The sequence below is a fragment of the Suricata suricatta genome, chromosome 17 (genome assembly GCF_006229205.1).
Source record: "Suricata suricatta isolate VVHF042 chromosome 17, meerkat_22Aug2017_6uvM2_HiC, whole genome shotgun sequence".
NCBI classification, from domain to species: Eukaryota; Metazoa; Chordata; class Mammalia; order Carnivora; family Herpestidae; genus Suricata; species Suricata suricatta.
In genome coordinates, this window is record NC_043716.1 from 28,096,675 (window position 1) to 28,104,067 (window position 7,393).

The window sequence follows — 7,393 nt, forward strand, 5'->3', positions numbered from 1 at the left end:
TCCCAGACCCCAGGTATCAGGGACTGACTCAGTCACTCTGGGATCATCAGATTGGGGCCAAGTTTTTGTATTATTCAAGACTGGCCAGTTTCCCTGTTTTAATTACTGAGAACTGGATCTGCGGTCTGTAACTAATACTGGAATGTTATCTCCTTACTTTATTCCGCCTCTCCCCACTGTTGGTTTTAGTGAATGAGTAGGAGTATTTGTGCTACTATTTCACGAGCTAATTTTTTTTTTAAGAGTTGATTCTTTAGGACATCATTAAGGCTGTAGAAAGGGAGCTTTCGAAACCCATGAGAAATAGTAGGGCCAGGGCTGGGTGGCATGCCTTAGAAGCTGTGAATGTAAAAAGCGGTGTCTGGTATTCATTCTTGCATCGAAGTCTGTGTAGATGGTGCATAGAATGTCTACACACACTGAAAGTTATAGCACTTTCCTGAGTTCTGTGAGTTCTTGTGAATTATTGAACCCGAGGGAGGTCGTGCTATGGACAAATGTTGCCTCCAAAATCACATGTTGACACCTAACCTCCAATGTGATGGGATGGGGGGATTTGGTCAGGAAAGCGGAGCCCTCATGAGTGGAATCAATACCGGTATAAAAGAGACGCCCCCGTAGAGCACCCTTTGCCCCCTCTGCCATGTGGGCACCCAGTAAGAAGACAGCTGTCTATGAACCAGGAAGCAGTTCCTCCCTGGAAATTGAACTGATCAGCACTGGATCTGGGATAGATCTTCCAACCTTCAGAACTTGGAGATAGAAATATTTGTTGATTTAAGCCACGCAGTTTCTGGTGTTTTTGTTATAGCATCCCAGACTAAGATGCTCCCGGCAGGAAGGAGCCTATGCTACCCGCAGGAAGGAGCCTATGCTACCCAGCCGGAGGAAGGGAGATTTTCTCCTCCCCTGGCGACAGCCCAGCCAATGAGACTGCACCAAATCAACCAATGAAAGGGCGCTACGCTTGGAACTCCCAATTCGCACCAATGGACCAGTCGCTTATAACAGTTCCTTCCAACCCCCCACCTTCTATAAAAGAATGTTCCTCTCCTTTGTTCTCAGGTTGTGCCTACGGTTTGTTTTGTGGCTACTTGCGTGTCCCAAATTGCAATTCTCTGTTACTCCTGAATAAATCTATTTTTGCTGGCAAAGTAACTTTAATTTTCAAGTTAGCACTACCTTCTGTATTTTCCACTCGGCCGGAAGTGGGGGTGGCCGGTGACCCTGAATTGTAGTTGCTGTCTGAAGCAGACAGGCCCTGTCCAGACCGTGCCCTTCAGCCTGTAGAGCCCACTGCCAGCCCGTCAGTGGCGGAATTGCCTCACGGTGCACCAGGTGCTGTCAGCAAAGAGGTGGTGGGACTTGAAATTTGTAATAAGCCCTTCTTGACTAGTCTCCTTGAATAAAACACCCTGTCCTTAAAAGGAGCTTCCCGTTTCTTCTCCCTGGTGTCCAGCCTCCAGGGTTTAAAGTCTGGTTTCGTTCTCTCACACCCCACCCCTCTTTCAATTGTTTTCTTCCTGTCCCTGTACCCACAAATCTATGCAATATGTCAGTTACAGACTTGCCCTTTAGAGATGCCACTTTGGCTGCCGCGGTACACGCTTCTGTTCCGGGACAGTACCTCCAACCCCTCAGTAGCAGAGCAAGGCTGTGAGCGTGCCTGTGTGTGTGCGGGCTGATTCTGAGCTCCCTGTGGTTGCGGGAGTGCCCCATTCTCTGATACTGGGTTCTGTCCTGGGTCTTCCCTCTGTTTTCTCACCACGTTCCGGGTGGTCTTGAAACACCCCAGCGTCTTGAATAATGGGCAGACCTCAGCCTTTGCTGACCGTGGGGGGCAGTCTACCAATATTTTACTGTACAACAGTCTCAATACATGAACTGTAGAAGGTTCTAGAAAAGCAGGTCTGAGGGGAAGAGAAGGGACACCAATATAATAAGGAAAGCTAGTTGAAAGGGGGTAATTTGGGTGAAAATGTCCCATGACATGATTTCCCTCGCCTATGTTTTGTGACAAGATTTTCTGTGCTGTTATAGGTCAGCTTATGGAATGTAAAGGGTTAACCGTATGGAATGTAATGGGTTAACTTACTTATGGAATGTGATGGCTAACTTGTTGCAAACCACTCCCCGACCCCTTTCTGTGATTGCTAAGATCTGGCCAAGGCCACACCTACAGAAAAATTGATTAGTCACCGCTAGTGATTGGTCATCTTAAAGAACAAAGAACTAAATTTATAGGTTCCTGCCAAAAACTAGTCTGTGTATTAGGATGTAATTGGCTATCATGGAATCCTGTGGATGTGTATATAATCTCACTGCAGCCTTTGTTGGGGGCCATTCTCTGCACTGTCTCCTTACCATCAGGAGAGCAGGTTTGGCCCGGCCGTCAATAAAGTTTTACCTTGCTTCTATTTGACGTGTGGTGGTCTTTTCAACATCTCTCTGTAACACCGACCAGGTGCTTTCTCTCAGAGAAGTCCAGACACTTGAGGTTTTTCACATTTCCCCACGTGCTCCTGTATTTTCTCGATTGAAAACATCTAGGTGGGGGCACAAGCCCTCCCTGTTGGATTTTGGGAAGTTCCTGGTCGAATGTCCACAGGGGCTCCCACTGGGCAGCTTCCCTCAGGAGCTTGCTGAGGAGACGCTGATGCATGGGGCCAGGGCATGGGGCCAGGGCATGGTGCATGCCGTGGTGCTTCTAGAAGGTTCAGCTGCCACGTGTGTAGTTCTGGGGACTTTTATTGTGCATGGTGTTCCGTGAGCTTCCTAGGTCTGTGTGGTTTGGCATCTGACATTAACCCTCAGTTATCATGCTCTGAAACAGTTCTGTTCCTTCTCTTTCTTTGGTACTCCCATTATGCGTATGCCCTTGGTTACTCTGCTCTGGGTTTTGTTTTTTTTTTCCCTTCAGTTTTTGTTCTCTGTGCTTTTCAGGTTTAAAAATTTTTTTTTTAATGTTTTTTATTTATTTTTCAGAGAGAGAGAGAACTCGAGCAGGGGAGGGTCAGAGAGAGAGGGAGATACAGAATGTGAAACAGGCTCCAGGCTCTGAGCTGTCAGCACAGAGCCCGACGCGGGGCTCAGACTCACGAACCGCGAGATCATGACCTGAGCTGAAGTTGGACACTTAACCGACTGAGCCGCCCAGGCGCCCCTGTGCTTTTCAGTTTTTGAGAGATTCTCCCATCAGCCTTGCCCAGTCTACAAATAAACCCATCAAAGGCAGTCTTCAGTTGTTAACAGCATTTCTGATTTCCAGCATTTCTTTTTTGATTCTTTATTAGGAATTCCATCTCTCTGCTTACATTGCCCGTCATTCCTGTATGTTGCCTACTCCTTTTTTTTTTTTTTTTAAAGTTTATTTATATTGGGAGAGGCACAGTGCATGTTGGGGAGAGACAGAGAGAGAGAGGGAGAGAGAATTCCTAGCAGGCTTCATGCTGCCAGCACGGAGCCCTACTGGAGGCTCGAACTCCCAAAACCACGAGATCATGACCTGAACCAAAACCAAGAGTTGGACGTGTAACCAACAGAGCCACCCAGGAGCCCCTGTATGCGGTCAGCTTTATCTATTAAGTAGATATCTATTAATATTAGCTTATTAACTAAAGTTGTTTTAAATTTCCAGTCTGATAATTCCAACACTCCTGCCGTGTCTGGTTCTTTGTCTCTGCAGATTGTACTGTTTGCCTTTTGGTAGCTTTGTAACTTTTTCTTGCTAGCCAGACAAGGTCTACTAGGTAGATAGGCCTTTGGTGTTGGGGGAAAGGGACACGTTCCGAAGTCCTGTGGTTCAGTCTGACTTGGATGAGTCTTTGCCTCTGGACTGTGAGCTTCACACGTGTTTCTGTTTTATCCTCCGACCCCTAAGTGGGACAGGATGGCTAGATGGGCTAGAATTGGGTATTTCTCTCCCCCCAGGTCAGCTCAGCTCAGGTTAACCCAGTGGGTTAGGCTCTGGTTAACTAGTTTCTCCCTAGGGGAGGCCTTGTTAAGAACAGAGTGCTCTGGGGACATCTGGGTGGCTCAGTCGTTTGAGCTCAGGTCATGATCTCACGATTTGTGAGTCTGAGTCCGTGTCGGGCTCTGTGCTGACAGCTCAGAGCCGGAGCCTACTTTGGTTTCTGTGTCTCCTTCTCTCTCTGCCCCTCCCCTGCTCATGCTGTTTCTCACTCTCAAAAAAAAAAAAGAACAGACTGCTCTGTTCAAAATGGCTCCTCTTCCCCTCCTCCTGGAAACTTCAGAGGATTTTTCTCCAGTGTTTACTGTGGGAACCTGGTTGAGCTCTTGGAGGTAAATCTCCCCAGATGGTGGGAGTCCCCTGTGACTGGGTGCCCTTGGAGTTCTTAACCCTCAGAACCGTCCTCACAGAGCCGAGAGCAGTTCATCAGTCACGCCTCACGTGTTTCTATCTAGCACTGCCTCCCCTGGTGAATCTGCTTTGGGAAGTGGTGATTCCTTGTGTGGGCCTGCCCCTCCAGCCTTGGGGACAGCAGTCTGTCCTGTGTCCTCTGCTCTTGCATGAGTCCAGGAGGAGCGGTGGAGCGTTCACTCTGTCCTTTACTTACGATTAGAAGGAAATTGCTACTTAGAAGCTTCCTACGTGTGCAGCTGGAAACCTGTACGTCCATGATTTCATTTTCATTCAGTTCAAAAAACTTTGTTTCCCTTATTTCTTTGACCCATCAGTTACTTAGAAGTGTGTTTTCTAGTTTATGTATTTGGGGGTTTTCCATATATCTTTCTATTACTGGTTTTTTTTTTAATTTTTTAACATTTATTTATTTTTGAGAGACAGAGAGACACATCATGATCAGGGGAGGGGCAGAGAGAGACACATACAGAATCCGAAGCAGGCTCCACGCTCTGAGCTGTCAGCACAGAGCCTGACGCGGGGCTGGAACCCACGAACTGAGATCATGACCTGAGCCAAAGTCGGACGCTCAACTGACTGAGCCACCCAGGCGTCCCTGTTACTGGTTTTTAACTTAATTCCATTGTGGTCTGAGACTACTTTGCATTGCTTGAATTGTTGGAAATGTATCAAGTTTTGGTTTGTGATTCAGAACAGGCTCTAGCTTGGAAAATGCACGTGCACTTGAAAAGATTGCAAAATTGCGTACGTTGCTGTCGTTGGGTGGGGTTATAAGTGTCAGCTGGTCAAGCTGGTTGATAGTGTTGTTCGAGTCTTTTATTTACATCCTGACTGATCATTCAGTCTACTGTGTCGGTTCCTGGGAGAAGGGTGTTAACAACCTTTGACTAAAACTGTGGGCATATCTACTTCTCCTTGAAGTTCTAACCGTCTTCGTTTTATGTAATTTGAAGCTGTCTTAAGTGCCTAAACATCTAGGATTTTTATGTTCTTTTGTTGAAGTGACCTTTTATCTTATGAAGTGACCCTTTGTATCCCTGCTAAAATTCTTTACTATGAAAACTGCTTTGCCTGATCTTAATATCCACACTCTAGCTTTCTTTTGATTAATGTCAGCACGGCATGTCTTTTTCCACCCTTTTGCTTCTAACCTGTGTCACTACAGACAGTGTATGTTTGGATCTTGCTTCTTTTAGCAATCTGACGATGTCTGTTTTTAATTAATGTGTTTACACCATTTACAGAATGGGAAGTAATGTTGTGGTCATCATTGAAAAAACTGCCATTATTCTATTAAAATTTTTTTATGTTTATTTATTTTTGAGAGACAGAGTGTGCAAGTGGGGGTGGGAGAGGGGCAGAGAGAGAGGGAGAAACAGAATCAGAAGCAGGCTCCAGGCTCTGAGGTGTCAGCACAGAGCGTGACATGGGGCTCAAACCCAGGAACTGCAAGATCATGACCTGAGCTGAAGTTGGATGTTTAACCGACTGAGCCACCCAGGCACCTCCCCATTTTTTTCTTATTTCCTCCTTGACCATTTATATACGGGTTTCAGGCTGGCCAGTATCTGTTGACTAATTTTTGTTCTATAAAATTACTGTTGTTCTCTTGAGGATAGGGAAACGTTCATATGAAGAAAAACTACTCAGTCTGCAATTTTACATTCATTTTCTCTATGTAAAAGATTCACACATGCACACACAAAATAGCTTTTGAATTTCACTACCAGTATCCATGAATAATATTGGATTATTACCCTCTGATGTTCCGGGGACTGTCCTTGAAGTAGCACAAAGAAGAGTGTCACAGAATCGGAGTAGTGTTTAGTGCATAGAATCTAAATTCTTAAGTTTGGTTTTTGAGAGAGGCAGAGAGTGCGATAGGGGGAGGGGCAGAGAGAGGGAGGGAGAGAGAAATCCCAAGCAAGCTCCACCATCAGCACAGAGGCCAAAGCAGGGCTCGAACTCAAGAACCAGAACCGTGAGATCACGACCTGAGCTGGAATCAAGAGTCAGACGCTTAGCTGACTGAACCACCCAGCTGCCCCCAGAATCTGAATTCTTGTTTTGTTTTTTAATGTTTATTTATTTTTGAGAGAGAGACACCCCCCCACACACACACATAGAGCATGAGTGGGGGAGGGTCAGAGAGAGACGGAGACACAGAATCAGAAGCAAGCTCCAGGCTCTGAGCAAATGGTCAGCACAGAGCCTGATGTGGGGCTCGAACCCAAGAACCGTGAGATCATGACCTGAGCTGAAGTCGGCCGCTCAACCAACTGAGCCACCCAGGCGCCCCAGAATCTGAATTCTTAAAACGCCAAACCAAATCAGCACTTTGTTAACAGAAATGACTTATTTAAAAAAAGAAAAAAGGCTCACGAAGGCATTCCCGCTTCATAAAGCACTCATTTACGACACCTCAAGAAACAGCTGAATGCAGGCTGTGCTCTGCTTCTTTTTTGGAAAGTTATTTTTAAAAATCTCAATCTCAATGTTCTAACAGTGTACGAAGTGTCAACTATCTTCAGTCAGAACTGGATGCCAGCCACGTAAGGATTCTATGACACGTAAACGAAAAAGCTTCTGCACTCAGCTCCCTGTCGCGGGGTGCCCGCACAATCTTGTACTGCCCTGTCCCCAGGAGTCCTGCCTGTTAGGTGGGGCAGTCTCTGTTGTCCTCTGGGATTCCTTAGTGACTCATAATGAGACATTTCTCTTGCTGTCGAACAGTTGGCTATTTATTTGGTGCATCTGAACAATGACACATAAGTGACCTTTCATTTGTCACCTCTCTGGGAGGTGGCCAGTGAGCAGAAACAGTACAACAGTGTTGGGTGCTGCGTGCACACGAGGAAACAGCAGGCTTCGCTGTGGGGAAGAGGAGAGAAGGCTGGAAGTGGTCATTCCCACCCTTACGGCCAGGTGGATGCTAAAAGAAGGTGAAAAGGACATCATGCTGGAATTCTGTTCCACATTTGTATCTTCTCTTTTGTATTAAAACAATTT